We start from the raw sequence: 15,542 nt of genomic DNA on the forward strand, positions 1-15,542 counted from the left end.
TTCATCGTGAATTTGATGAAGAATATTACACCTGGTTTCACCGTGATCGGAAAGAGGCATGAGTTTATGAGACCCGGTTCTGGGAAATAAGACGATTCTATGTAATATGAGACAGAATTGAAAGATTTGGCTAATTTTGTTCCAGAGTTAGCACCTACTGAGGAAGTTCTTTGTTCTAAATTTGAAGTTGGTTCTGAATCTTGGGGTATTAGAGAAAGAATAGCAGCTTACAAGCAAGCAAAGTTTTAAGGAGATGGTACAATCGACTTTGAGGGCAGAGAGCAGTTGGTTAGAGAAGGCAAGAGAGTTCGAGAGAACATAGCTAAGAGAAGAAGCTTGGAGGCGGGACGAGCCCATCCAAGAAGAGTAGGAGTGAGGGTTCCTCCAAGGGCAATTCTACTCCAGCCCCACTAGACCTCCACTATCTCGAGTGGTGATCAGCCAGAGACTTACACTCGCTCGATAGCGCTCCTAGTGTCGGAGGCCCGAAGCTAGTAATAGTGCAAAGAATTGTGGAAAGCCGCATAAAGGACATGATGTGACACCTCGCAAGTGCTTCCATTGCGGTCCAAACCGGACATTTGAGGTCGAGCATGTCCGGAGAGTTGGGGACGGGTGGATCTACACCAAAGATCTCGTGGACCGTCCCAGCTGGGCCTTCGAGGTTCTCGGCCCAAGAGCATCTTCCCAAGCTACTACCAAGTCGGGAGCTCGCTAGCAACACTTGGGCACCAGTGCCCATCGACCTCGACTCGAGCCTCGAATTCAGTATTTGCCATGACAGAGGAAGAGGCTGAGTGTAGGCCTAATGTGATCTGCTGTGTACACTATCCATCTTCCAAAGATAATGCTTTTTGCATTGATTGACTCGGGTCGAGGCGTTCTTTTTGTTAGTACTACATTTGCATGTCATGCGAATAGTGACCCTTCCCCTTGGGTGGTGAGTTAGTGATACAAACTCCTTTAGGGTGAAGAGGTAGTAAGGAGTTTGGTGTACAGGAGTGTCCAAAGGTTAATTAATGGAGTTGTCTTGAAGGCAGACTTAATACCTTGGAGATCAAAGATTTTGATGCCATTCTTGGCATGGATTGGTTGGATAGACATCATGCTTCCATTGATTGTTTCAAGAAGGAAGTTACTTTTCCTGTGTCTTCGTGGACCTGCAGTGGGTGTTAAAAGGGTGTGAGAAAAGGACTTTTGCCTTCATGTTTAATTTCATCCATGGAAGTTAGAAGATTGTTGGGCAAGGGTTGCCCAATGATTTTGGCTCATGTGGTAGATACAAGAGTTAAGGAGCCAGCTTTAGAAGAGATGCTGATGGCAGGAGTGAGTTTCTGTGGATGTTTTTCCTAAGACTTACCAGGTTTACTCACCGATAGAGAAATGGAGTTTGCTATAGATTTACTACCTGGTACAGCTCCTATTTCTATACCACCTTATCGGACGGCACCAAAGTAGAGCTAAGAGAATTGAAGACTCAATTGCAAGATCTTGTAGACAAGGGTTTTTATTCGACCAAGTGTATCACTGTAGAGTGCACCCAGTTCTCTTTGTAAAGAAGAAGGATGGATCTATGAGGTTGTGCATAGATTACGAGTAATTAAATCGAGTGACAATCAAGAACAAGTACCCATTGCCAAGGATTGATGATTTATTTGATCAATTGAAGGGAGCAAAGGTGTTCTCTAAAAATTGATTTTGCGGTCCGGGTATCATCAGCTGAAAGATTAAGTCGAGGATGTCCCAAAGACAAACTTTTTCGGACCCGTTATGGCCATTATGAGTTTTTGGTGATGCCATTTGGTTTTGACTAATGCTCCCCGCAGACTTTTTATGGATTTGATGAACAGGGTGTTTAGACCTTATTTAGACAAGTTTGTCATTGTGTTTATTGATGATATTTTGGTCTATTCACCTTCAAACGAGGAGCATGCTCAGAGATCTTAGGATTGTTTTGCAAACTCTTCTGGAGAAGAAATTATATGCTAAATTCTCCAAGTGCGAGTTTTGGCTCTATGAAGTTGGATTTCTGGACATGTGGTGTCGAGGAGAAGGGATATTTGTGGATCCAAAGAAAGTTGAAGCCATTGTAAAGTGGGAAAGGTCAAGAATGTTACCGAAGTTCAAGTTTTTCTTGGACTTATGGGTTATTATAGGAGATTTGTGGAAGGATTTTCTTCAATTGCCTTTGCCATTATCAAAAGTTAACTCGTAAGGAAGTGAAGTTTTCTTGGAATGATGAGTGTGAAAACAGCTTTCAAACTTTGAAGGACCGCTTGACATCAGCTCCAAAGGCTTACTTTGCCGTAAAAGTGGGAAAGAGTTTGTAGTTCATGATGATGCTTCTCCGCAAGGTTTAGGGTTGTGTGTTGATGCAAGAGGGAAAAGTGGTGGCCTATGCCTCTAGGCGCTTAAAGCAAGATGAGTTGAATTATCCCACCCATGATTTGGAGTTAGCGGTGGTCTTTTTCTTTGAAGATTTGAGGCATTATCTTTTGGAGAAACGTGGTCGGATTTTTAGCATACTACTAAAAAGCTTGAAGTATCTTTTTACTCGTGAAGGAATTGAACTCGAGGCAGGCGACGATGGTTGGAATTAATAAAGGATTATGATTTGATCATAGATCTATCATCCGAGAAAAGCAAAATGTGGTTGCCGATGCTTTGAGTAGGAAGTCTACTTCAAGTATCTTCTTTGAGGGTGTCCTATGTGCAACTTCTTTTCAAAGAATGAAGTGCTTGAGATTAGACTCAACGTTGGAGATCATCGGAGCATTAGTAGCTTCATAGTAAGACCATTACTCGTTGGATCAGTACTAAGGAGCTTCGTGGTAATGATGAAAAGTTGATACAAGAGATGCGAGAGGTTACATACAAGGAAGAGACTAGTGAGTTCAGATCGAGAGAAAGATGGAATCCTAGAGTTTCGAGGACGTGTTTGTGTTCCGGCGATTTAGAGCTCAAGAAAGTAATTTTTGGAAGAAGCTCATTCTTCGACTTATGCAGCTTCATCCGGAAGTACCAAGATGTGCTGCAACAATCAAGGAGAATTATTGCGGCCAGGAATGAAGAAAGAGATAGCAGTAGTTTGTGGCTAAGTGCCTAGTGTGCCAACAAGTCAAGGCGAGCATCAAAGACCTTCGTAGATTGTTACAACCTCTTCCAATCCCGTAATGGAAGTGGGAGCATATAACGATGGATTTTGTGGTAGGTTTACCACGTAACAACTCGAGGTTTTGATGCGTTGTGGGTGATAGTGGATAGATTGACAAAGTCGGCACATTTCTTAGCATAGGCATACTAAGTATTCCTTGGAGAAATTGGCAAAGTTGTACATAGATGAGATAGTGAAATTGCATGGAGTACCGCTTTGATAGTTTCAGATCGAGACCCTAGATTTACCTCTCGCTTTTTGGGCCAAGATTTCGTGAGGCTCTAGGTACTAACTTTTAAAGTTTAGTATCGCTTATCATCCCTCGCATGTATGGTCAATCGTGAAAAGAACCATTCGCACTCCCTGAAGACATGTTAAGAGCTTGTGTTATAGATTTTCAAGGAAGTTGGGATCAACACCTAGCATTGGTGGAGTTTGCCTATAATAATAGCTTTCGGCAAAGCATTGGTATGGCTCCATACGAAGCCTCGTATGGAAGGAAGTGTAGGACTCTCTTTGTTGGGATGAAGTGGAGAAAGGAAGCTTCAAAGTGTGGAATTAATTGATCAAACTATTGAGAAAGTGAAAAGTGATTAGAGATAGATTGAAAGCACCAGATAGGCAAAAGAGTTATGTCGACAATCAAGGAGATTCTTGGAGTTTGAAGTTGGTGATAGAGTATTCTTAAAAATTTCTCCATGGAAAGGGGTAATTCGCTCGAGGTAGGGGAAAGTTGAATCCCCGATATATAGGTCCATTTTTGATTCTAGAGAGAATTGGACCGGTAGCCTATCGATTAGAATTACCACCTGAGTTGGAAAAGATTCACAATGTGTTTCATGTCTCCGTGTTGAAGAAGTATATCCCTGACTCTTCTCATTGTCTTGAAACACCACCAGTGGAGTTAAGAGAAGATTTGAAGTTTGAGGTGCAACCGGTGAAGATTTTGGATCACCAAGTGAAAAATCTTCGAAGAAAGAACATACCTATGGTAAAAGTACTTTGGAGGAATGATGTTGTAGAAGAAATAACTTGGGAACCAGAAGGAGCAATGAAGAGTAAATATCCCTTGTTGTTTGAAACTAGAGGTATGCTAAATTTCGAGGCCGAAATTTCTTTAAGGGGGGTAGGATGTGGGAGTTTGACTTTTTTCTTTACTTTGCTTATGTTTTGCCTTTTGAGTTTAACTTGTTGTTTAAGTATTTTGAGTGTTCTTTTGTGTTAGGAACTTAGTTATGGTTTTTGGGAGGTTTTTAAAGTGGGAGAGAGAGTCATTTTGGAGGTTAACCTGAAAGCCTCACGGTTTCCATGCGGGCGCATGGAAGCCCGTGAGGGTTTCTGGTAAAAATTCAATTTTTGTGGGCTGAAATGGACCAACCTGAAGCCTCACGGCCTCCATGCGGGCGCATGGAGCCCGTGGAAGATTTCAGAAGTGGCCTCAAAGTGGTCTCACGAGCCTTGGCATATATATTGACCTTCTTGGACCTTCTAGGACATTCCTAGCTTCTTTTTTCTCTCCTTCTTCCTTCTCCTCTGATTTTTCTTCATTTTTTTCTCTTCAAACCTCTCATCTTTGATCCCCAAACAAAAGAAGAAGTGGAAATCTCATCTCCTTACAAGAAGAAGAGTTCGATTAAGGCATAGAGAGGATTATCGGTGAGTTAGGCTACATCAACTTCCTCCTTTTCACCCTCTCATCCTTGTTGTGATTCTTTTGAAATTTTTGTGAGAAATCTTAGTTATTGAAGTGATTTAAAGATTAGAATCATTTTAAGGTTGTAAAACCATGATTTGGTGAGGAAATGAGAGACATCTTTGCATCTCAAGGGTTCGCGTTATCTGTAGCACTCGACCCAAGTTGAATTCCTTTTGTTCTTTTTGCTGATTTTTGAGGATTTTAAAGGTTTCATTCTTGTTATATCTTCTTATTAGAGTGCTTAGAAAAACTCTAGAAACAATTTACTCCTATTTTAAGCACATTTTTCCTTCTTTTTTTAATTGGTTGTAGTATTGTTGTTGAATCTTGCTTTTGTTGGTTGTTTAACGAGCTTTCTAGGAGGAGAAGCTTCAAGCAAAGGAAAAGAGATTATAGACAAGTAACTTTGGAGGGTGTTAGCTCGCCAAGTTTGTGAGTGGGATTTACTAAATTATGGACTATATATCATGCATATATATACATATATATATATTGGCCTTTGAATGACAAGATTTCTATCTATAAAACTCTTGAGATGTTATTCATTGGATTTGGATATCATGAGGATTTATGATTTGATCTCCTTCATGGTTTTTTTACTAAAGATTATTAATATACATATGTTGTTGTTATGATTTGAAAAAAATATGTTTTTAGAAGATATGTTTGAATTATGTATCCTTATAAAAAGATTGATGTTTTTTTCCTATGATGACCAAAAGCTTTGGGTAAAACAAATTGAATATTACCATGAAAATGATGTAATTGATTTGAGGTATACATATGTGTTTTCAATGAATATTCTTGTATGCTGTTTTTAACGAAAATGTTTTCATTGAATGGTTATGAACAAGTTGTTGACTTTTGGAGTGAGATTGGCATTTGTGAATACTTGTTCCCTATTGATGAATATATTTAGCCCTACGGGCCGTAATGCTATTTATTGCTTTCATTCATGATTTGTGAACATAGTCCTGAATAAGGACCCTTTTCGCTTTGTAATGAATATTTGGATTTTTATTATGCAAACACCCGTGGGGTCTTGAACATATCCATGGAAATGGTGGGCTACGGCCTTCATGTTCTTGACGGGGTGGTTTTGATGGTGACGGGAAACCCCAATACTACCGCAGTGAGAGTGTGGATGGTTTCCACGGGCCGACCCAGTATAGAGGTGGCGTGGAATACTCGTCAAACCGGTTATGCCATTTCGGTGGGAGCGTAGAGCCCCGACTTGGATATAGTTGGGTTGTTCGAGTCACCACACGAACTTCCCAGATGCCAACGCCAAGATATGCGCATCTTGGTGGCTCCCGACCCAACCGCGCCACGGTTAGTGAGGGAGGGTTTTTCGAGGCTATTTAAAAATATATTTGTTTATTTTTAATCGATGATTTATACATTTTTGAATTATGAGTTACTAAGCCAAAAGTATAAACTTGGATTTCTTACTCATATGGATTTTTGAGATGATTTAAAAAGAGTTTTATCGAGCATTTCATTGTTGTAAATTTTTATATCTTAATTTATACTTGATGATCAAGGTATATTGAATATTTTGAGGAGTTGAAATATATATTTTTACCTTTTTACTTTAATATATTATGTATGGGATATAGCTCCATGTTTAGCCACTCACTCGAGTAACCTAGTTACTCATCCCCTCTTTATTTTTCCCTCCCCGTGTGACAGACAAAGTAAATGGGATAGAAGCGTGAAGTGCTTGGCGAGTAGTTTGTATTTTTCTTAAGTCGTGTATGAAGCTTATATATTTTTGGCATGTAGTTGATGGATCCACTAGGATATTACCAACCCTAATATTAATATGTATCTTTCTTCTTTGATACTTTTTAAATATGTTGGTTAGCTTTTATGTTGTGTATGAGATGTATACTCTCTAAGTGAATGGTTGTTGTCATGGTTTTAAATTAAAGTGATGGGTTGTGTAGGAACATTTGGGTATATTGGATTGCTAGAATGTTTATTATTGTTATAGTGGTTTTGTACAGGAAACAGGTTAGCCTTACGGTGATCTAGGGGTGAGTTAGTGTTGGACCTCCCTTGGGTTATCGTGGCGGTATGTCATGAGTGGGACCCGCGAGACGGGGCGTGACACCTTAGCCCATTCACTCTATTATGACAGCAAAGAACTTGAGGAAATAGAGGTAGGTTGAATCACACAAGAGGGCAAACTGGACGCTCTTCTACCTCTCGACTCACCCCCTCAACTCTCTCCAATCTAGCTTTGTATAACTCTCATGGTGTGTCAGTCACTCACAAGGGTTTCCATAAAGTACTCTGAACCCTAGTGTCACTCTAAGGGAGTATTCAAATAGTCAAGCATACAAGATTAGAACTCAACTAACACATCAATTAATGAAAGCAATATAACAAGGTTTAATGAAACAAATACATCCTAGGGTTCACAAATCCAAGTATGCACTAGGGGTTTAGCTCTCCATGGAGCTAGTTACAATCAATGAAATTGGATGTAAAAACAAATAATCCACAGAAAATCCCCTCGGTAGTCATGATGATGGTCTTGTGGAGAAGCCTCTACTCGTCCAAGGGTCCCTTTGTCCGGCCTAGGATACACCTCGCTGGATCGATGCCGACGTAAAGCACTCCCACTAACCTTCTTCCAAACAAAGCACGATGTTGGAGATGTAGAACCTCTCCCAATCCCTAGCCAATACCTCTCGAAACCCTAGCAGCCGCCCCTCTCAAGTTAGGGAAAAGATGGAGAAAAGAATCTCAAAATCCGGGACTGAAATCGTCCTTAAATAGGGCTGGAATCAGGCATCCACATGCCCCTGTGGATTCTCCACACGGCCCGTGTGGAATTTTCACACGGGCATGGATAATTTCCACACGCCCATGTAGATTCTCTTGAATTCACTTTTCTCGGCCGGCTGTGAACAATACATGCTACAATGAATTGCTAAAATGTTTGCTATAGTAGCCCTGCTACAGTATTAGCCCAAAACACTCACAAATCCATGTTTTCATCAAGGTAATGTAAATGGGCACACATTTACATCGTAGGTCTCTTTGCTTCTTCAACAATGGCTTCATCGGTGAAGATCTTGCTATTAGTGCACATGCCGGGATACTCGAATGTGACTACCTTTGTGCCCCACCAAATCATTGTGCTGACTTGAATACACTGAGATTGGCACACATTCTCGCATCGTGAGCCCAATTTTTGTCTTCGTGTTTGATCCTTCTCAAGATTTTCTCCAAATGGTGCATTCATGATCTACATTGGCTTCTTTCTCTAACATTCGGCTTCACAGCCCTATATGCACGAAAGTAACATAAATACACACATATTAGTGCTAAAACCTGATAAAAGTAATGCTTATCATAAGGAATGAACACTTTGCATTCTTATCACACAAGCACTTATCACCAACGCCTCTCTAAACCATAATCGCGAGCGCCTCCAAAGATAGTGAAGAGATGGGCTAAAGATGGGGAAAAAGATTCTTAAAATGGGCTGAAGTCGCGACTTAAATAGACTAGAATCGGGCATCCACACGGGCATGTCAAATTTTCACACGCCCGTGTGAATCGGGCATGTCAAATTGCTACAGTGATTTATTATAGTGCCTGCTACACTACTCCACTCTTTCATCGAGACCACATGAACAGGCACGCATCCATGTGGTAGATTGCATTGCATCTTTAATTAAATTACATTTGACGATATTCTTGCTAGCATTACACAAGTCGGAACACATGAGTGTCATTGCCTTTGTGCCCCTCCAATTTGTATGTTCACTTGAGTACAACGGAGGTTGGCACAAACTCATATGTTTTTGAGCACAACTTGTGTCTTCACATTTGTTCACTCCAAGATTTTATCAACAAAGTATATTTAAGATCTACTTTGGCTTCTTTCTTCCACACTTGCCTCCACAACCCTACATGCACAAAAGAACATGGAATACACATGTATAAGCGATAAAATATGATAAAAGTAATGTTCATTGTAAGAAAAGAATACTTCGTATTACTATTACACAAGCACTTATTACTACTACCAATTCTTTTTGTTTATAAATAAGTCTTGTGTTAATAAGAACTTTATAGTGGACATAATGTTGACATGAGTTGAGCTTTTCACACACACACGCATTCGGATTTTATCACTTTCAATTTTTATTGGATTGTTTGTTAGAGCATTGATTGTTTTATCTAGTGTTTTATTCTCTCCATAACCTTAGAATTTTATTCTTGTACCCTCTTGGGGAACCTAAGGCCAAGCACTTCTCATTTCTTTCCATGAGTTTAATGTTTAATTTTGCTTGAGGACAAGGAAAGGCTTAAGTATGTGGGAGTTTGATATGTGCTTGAGTAGACATCTTTTTCTATATGTTTAACATGTATTGAGCATCGTTTTTACCATGGTTTATGTCTCATATTGTGTGTTTGGTGTTCTTTTGTGCAATTAGGTTGTGAATGCCTTGAAGAGTCAAAAGGAAGCAAAGATAGGCTATAAAGACACAATTTTTGGTGTCCTTGTTCAATTCAAGGACCAAGACATGAGAGGAGTTCATGAATGTGGTGATGTGTGCCAACTTCCAAGGAAATTCAAGCCAATTTACTAGTTGGAAAGGTACAAAGGCAGTCACATCTTCAAGTTCCTTCTTTTTGTGAAGATTGCAAGAACTTTCGAAGATGTGTCGATGGAAAAAGTCTTATAGCCTACCACATGGATGTGTGCCCAGCCATGTGACCTCAAAAGAAGAGTGTTTGGACCGTGTTTGTGGAAACACTGTAGGAAAATGCTGTAGCATTTTCCTTACTGTAGTACTATAGTAGAATTACTATTCATGCGACCACATGGACATTTCACGCGAGCGCATGGAAAATCCACATGGGCGTGTGGGGGCACATGACAGACGCGGTTTTGGGCTATAAATAGGCTGTTTGCCCTATTCTTTGGAGACTTTTTATGGGGCTTTTTGTGAGCACTTGGCAACGCCCTTTGTGTGTGACCCAGAAGTGGATGGGTTTATCAAAGTAATAAATCCCAGGTGAGTGAATATCGTATCCACAGGAAGTAGGGAATAAAAATACCAAGATTGCTATCTATCTGAGCGAAGACGGAATAATGATTTTTGTTAATAAAATATAATGAAAGCAAGAATAAAATAAACAAGAAAGAGAGAAGCACAAATAGATGAGAGGTAAGACAATCGATCGAAGTGGGTACTCGGATATTGTTCCACCTAGGACAATTGCTTCAAGTGCAAAATCAACTATTATATCAACTAATTGACGCTTAATGAGTCATGGAAATCCTTAAATACATTGTCCCAAACCTAAGGTCAACCATGACTAACTTCACACTATGTCCCGGTGGAGAAATCGATCAATCTTAACACCTCACACTATGTAGAGTTGCAAGACACTCTAGGGATTCCAAGTGATAAACCCTATTCTAATGTATAGATCTAACCCTATTCCAGCCTATTTAAAGCAATTTATCAGCCCGATTTCAGCATCTTTTTTCTCATCTTTTCTCTATCATTTTGAGAGGCTCGCGGCTAGGGTTTTGAGGGGTTTTGGCAAGGCTTTTGGAGTGGTTCTCTGACTTTGACATAGCGATTCTCTTGGAAGATAGTTATCAGGGGAGCTTTCGTTAGCACCGATTCGGCGAGGTGTACCCTAGGCCTGACAAGGTGACCTTTGGAGAGGACGAGGCCACTCCACAAGACCATCGACATGAATACCGAGGGGAATTTTCCTATGGATTACTTATTTTTACTTTCGATTTCATTATTAATTGTATCTTGCTCCATCGAGAGCTAAACCCCTAGTGGGTACTTGGATTTTGTAAACTCTAGGATGTTATTTTTTCTTTGACCTTTTATTATGCTTTCCTGAATTGATGTTTTAATTGAGTTCCAATCTTAAATGCTTGTTGAATGATTTCTCCCTTAGAGTGACACTAGGGTTGTGAGTCCATTTTGCTAACTTTTGTGGATGAGTGACACACCATGAGGGTTAGACAAAGCAAAGTTGGAGAGGGTCGAGAGGGTGAGTCGAGGGGTAGCGGATCATCCCTCTTTCTCTTTCCGATGTGATTTATCCTACCTCCATGTTCTAAGAGTTCTTTATGGTTAGAGTAGAATGAAGGGATATGGGATGAACTCTGCTGGGGCTTAGTTGCGTGAGCAGCAGAGTGAAGCGTTGAAGTAACTTTAGCAACAGGGGCTTAATTGTGACTAGGGATCTTTTGTCTTGACCAAAGGGTTAGATCTACAGATAGGAATAGGGTTTATCACCTTGAATCCCTAGAGCATCTTGCAACTTTACACAGTGTGAGGTGTTGAGACTGTTTGATTTCTCTACCGGGGTATAGTGTTGAGTTAGTCATGTTTGACCTTAGATTTGGGACCATGTATTCAAAGATGTTCACGACTCATTAAGCATTAATTAGGAGACATAATAGTTGGTCTTGCACTTGAAACATTAGTCCTAGGGGGAGCATTGTACGAGTACCCCACTTCTATGGATTACATTTCCACTCATTTTATCGTGCCTCTCTTTCATGTTTCTTTTAGTCTTTTCATATCAAACTTATTCACACCATCATTGATTCATTCTCATCCTACTTAAATGGAAATCGTTGTGTTTCTATTCAATATTCCCTATGGATACGATACCCACTCACTTGGGATTTATTACTTAGACAAACCGGTGCACTTGCAGGTCACACGCAAGGGGCGTTGTAAAGTTTTTGGCACCGTTGCTGGGGAATAAACATTTAGAGACACTTTGCACTTTGCAATTTTAGCTATTTATCATTCATTCTATTTCACACTTTCTTATTCTTCAATCATTTTCATTTGTTTTCTTTTGTCATGTCTTACTCTTTCTTGCAATGAGCTTAAATTATGATTGATTCGCTCATTGCTCTATATTCTCAAGTTGAAACTCTGAGTAAAAACGTTGACAGAATTGTTACTTCACAACAGCAGAGCAATCTATGTTACAGCACATATCATCCAATTGAAGTGGGCTACCCAAACCCATTATGGAATAATGATGGACAACATTGAGAAGCACCTCAAGGTGAATGTCAAAAGGGTGAGCTACTTGGAGAGGTTGCGCTTCAGTTTCAAAAAGTATTAGCTAATTTTATTGAAGTGACCGATGTCTGCGTCAAAAATATCAAAACCACATTTAGATGTCATGAAGGCTTCTTTATAAAGCTTGAGCATCAATTAGAAGGGATACTTAACACACTCTCTAAGGAACAACAAGTATTTGATCAAGCAATTCAAATTCCTTATAGAAATTATGTGGTAGTGAATGAGAATGAAGAAATAGGAAAGAATGGGTATGATGTTGTAGAGTGTGAGAGGATGTAATAAGAACCTTTCCTTCAAATTGGGGATTGCTTCAATGGACAGTGTGTTTGTGAGCAAGGAATGATGCAAGAAGGCTTGGTGAAGACATATTGCTTTTAAGTTGAATTGGAAGAAGAAGAAAACCCTAAGGTAATGGAACATGCATCTCTCTTTGGAATTAATTAACTCATAAATTGCAAGAAAGATATTTTGGGTTTGGAAGAAGATGTGGGTAGGAGATTGAAGCCATCCAATGGCCCACTTTTGCTAAGCTTGGACAATTCCCAACCCAAATTATTTTCTTGGAGGCAAAAGGTAAGATGGTTAGACTCTCCAACAAATATTCCACCCCGACAAGTAGATTTTGGTTTAAAGGAAGTAGCTATGCAATGTCTAGTCAGGAGGAACACACTCTTTTCAAGCCCCCATAAGGTAAGGAAGAGGTGCGTCAAGCTAAGTGGCGTAAAACAAGCGCTTCTTGGGAGGCAACCCAAGTTTTTAATGTTTTTCTAGTTTTTAGACAGTATTTGTATGAATAAGCCTCTGAGTGTTAGTGTATAGATCTTTTAGATTCTTTTGCTGTGCTTTCCTTGTGGATCATCTGGTGTTATCATGTGCTTAAATGTATATGGCCAAGTTGTTGGTCGTTTGAGCGAGTTTGTTGTGTTTTCCTTGGTATATTTTGCATGATATGGCAGGCTTTGAGTTTATTAAGATGTTCAGGCATTTTCTGCAGGGCCTAAAGTTTTTCTAAGTCATCCCGAGAAAACATAGCCATGTGGAATTTCCACACGGCTATGGGTCTCTACTATGAATGACATTGTGAACGACCTTGTGATGGTCACATGACAAGTGCTTGTGTGTTAAGAATACAAAGTGTTTTTTCCTTGTGTTGAGCATTACTTTTCTCGGGCTTTAATGCTAATATGAGTGTATTTATGTTGCTTTCATACAGGTAGGGTTGTGAGACCAATTATGAGAGAAAGAAGCCAATGTGGGTCATAATGCACCAAATTAGAAGAAATCTTGCTAAGGTTCAAATGCGAAGACATAGGTCGGGTTCGAGAATCAGGAATGTGTGCTAACCTCCCCGTATTTGAGTTCACAAAACTATTTGGAGGGGCACGAGGGCAGTGACATTCAAGCATTCTGACTATTTGGAGGGGCACGAGAATAAGATCTCCATCAACATGTTTGTTATTGAAGAAGCCAAGCGATCCACGATGTAAACGTGAGGCCATTTGTGTTACGTCGATGAGAGCATGGATTCAGGAGTATTTCGGGCCAATACTGTAGTAGGGTAATATAGCATTGTAGCAAAATACTATAGTAGCACTATTCACAGCCGGCCGAGAAAACAAATATAGAGAATACACACAGGCGTGTGAAAATTCCACACGCCCGTGAGAAAAATTCACAAGGCGCTTACACTGGAGTGTGGATTCTCGATTCCAGCCCTTTGAAAGCCGATTTCAGCCCCAATTTCAGCAACTTTTTTCCATCTTTTCCCCAACTTGAGAGAGAGCGGCGGATAGGGGTTTGAGAAGTATTGGCTAGGGCTTTGGAGAGGTTCTATGGCTCCGACATCACACGCCATTTGGAAGAAGGTTAGTGGGAGAGCTTTCGTCAGCACTGATTCGGCGAGGTGTATCCTAGGCCAGACAAAGGGACCCTTGTGACGAGTAGAGGACTCTCCACGAGACCATCACCACGACTAATAAGGGGGTTTTCTATGGATGCTTTGTGTTTACATTCGATTTCATTGATTGTATCTAGCTCCATGGAGAGCTAAACCACTAGTGGGTACTTAGGTATTTGTGAACCCTAGGATGTATTCGTTTCATTGAATCTCTTTATTATGATTTCAATCACTTGATGTTTATTGTGAGTTCCAATCTTGTATATTTGATTGTATGAATACTCCCCTAGAGTGACATTAGGGTTGAGAGTTCTTGTTGGTAACCCATGTGAGTGAGTGACACACTATGAGAGTTAGACAAGGCTTGATTAGAGAGGGTTGAGAGTGTGAGTCGAGAGGTAGCGGAGCATCCCCTTTCCCCTCTGGTGTGTTCTATCCTACCTCAACGTTCCAAAAGTTCTTTGCGGCCATAGCAGAGTGAATGGGCTAAGGGATGACCTTCCACTGGGGCTTAGTTGCGAGTGCAATGGAGTGAAGCGTTGAGGTAATTTTAGCACCTAGGGCTTAATAGTGGCTAGGGATCTTCCATCTGGACCAAAGGGTTAGGTCTATACATAGGAATAGGGTTTATCACTTGGAATCCCTAGATCTCATTACAATTCTATGCGAGTGCGAGGTTGAGAGATTATTTAATCTCTCCTCCGGGACATGTATGGAGTTAGGCATGGTTGACATTAGATTTGGGATCATGAAATTAAGGGTTTCCATGACTCATAGTTGCATCAATTAGGAAGTATAATAGAGGGTTCTTGCACATGAAACAATTGTCCAAGGCGGATCAATATCCGTGTACCCCATCTTTATCGATTGCCTTACCTTCTCCTTTACTTGTGCTCTCTATCTTGCCGATGAGGATCCAAACAGTCATATTGAGAACTTTCTCGAGGTGTGTGATATGCTGAAGATAAATGGGGTAACGGATGATGCCATCAAGTTGAGAGACTTCCCATTTTCTTTTAAAGGGAGAGCGAAGTAGTGGCTGCACCCATTACATAAAGCATCAATTACCACATGGGATGAGATGGTAGAAGCTTTTCTTAGCCATTATTTCCCTCCCGAAAAATTTGTAAAGCTTAGGAATGAGATCTCATCCTTTGTACAATTCGAATTGGAGTCTCTATTTGAGACGTGGAAAAGGTTCAAGGAGCTCCTGAGAAAGTGCCCACAACACGGATTCCCGAAGTGGATGATTGTTCAAACCTTTTACAACGGTCTGAATCCGAGTACAAGGAAACTCTTGGATGCGGTAGTAGGAGGTTCCTTAGGTAGCAATACTCATAAGTTCTTGTGCGATATGAATGCGAAGCGTTCTTTCCTTATGTTGAGCATTACTTTTCTCAGGTTTCTACACTAATATGTGTGTTTTTATGTTACTTTTATGCAGGTAGGGTTGTGAGGTCGAGTATGAAGGAAAGAAACCAATGTGGATCATAATGCACCAATTTTGGAGGAAATCTTGCTAAGGTTCAAACGCGAAGACATAGGTCGGGTGTGAGATGCTAGAGTGTGTGCCAACCTCCTCGTATTTGAGTTAGCACAACCATTTGGAGGGGCACAAGGGCAGGCACACTCAAGCATTCCGACTTATGCACATAGAACAAGATCTCCACCAACTTGTCCATCATTAAA

General features: G+C 40.4%; 1 non-coding gene across 1 annotated transcript; it reads right to left on the bottom strand.

Moving 5' to 3' along the window:
* Window positions 1-14,982: 14,982 nt before the first annotated feature.
* Window positions 14,983-15,089, bottom strand: LOC120254897. The gene has a single exon (XR_005534799.1). It is a non-coding gene; the product is annotated as a small nucleolar RNA R71 (small nucleolar RNA).
* Between the last annotated feature and the right edge of the window lie 453 nt (window positions 15,090-15,542).

The sequence above is a fragment of the Dioscorea cayenensis genome, unplaced genomic scaffold (genome assembly GCF_009730915.1).
Source record: "Dioscorea cayenensis subsp. rotundata cultivar TDr96_F1 unplaced genomic scaffold, TDr96_F1_v2_PseudoChromosome.rev07_lg8_w22 25.fasta BLBR01000693.1, whole genome shotgun sequence".
NCBI classification, from domain to species: Eukaryota; Viridiplantae; Streptophyta; class Magnoliopsida; order Dioscoreales; family Dioscoreaceae; genus Dioscorea; species Dioscorea cayenensis.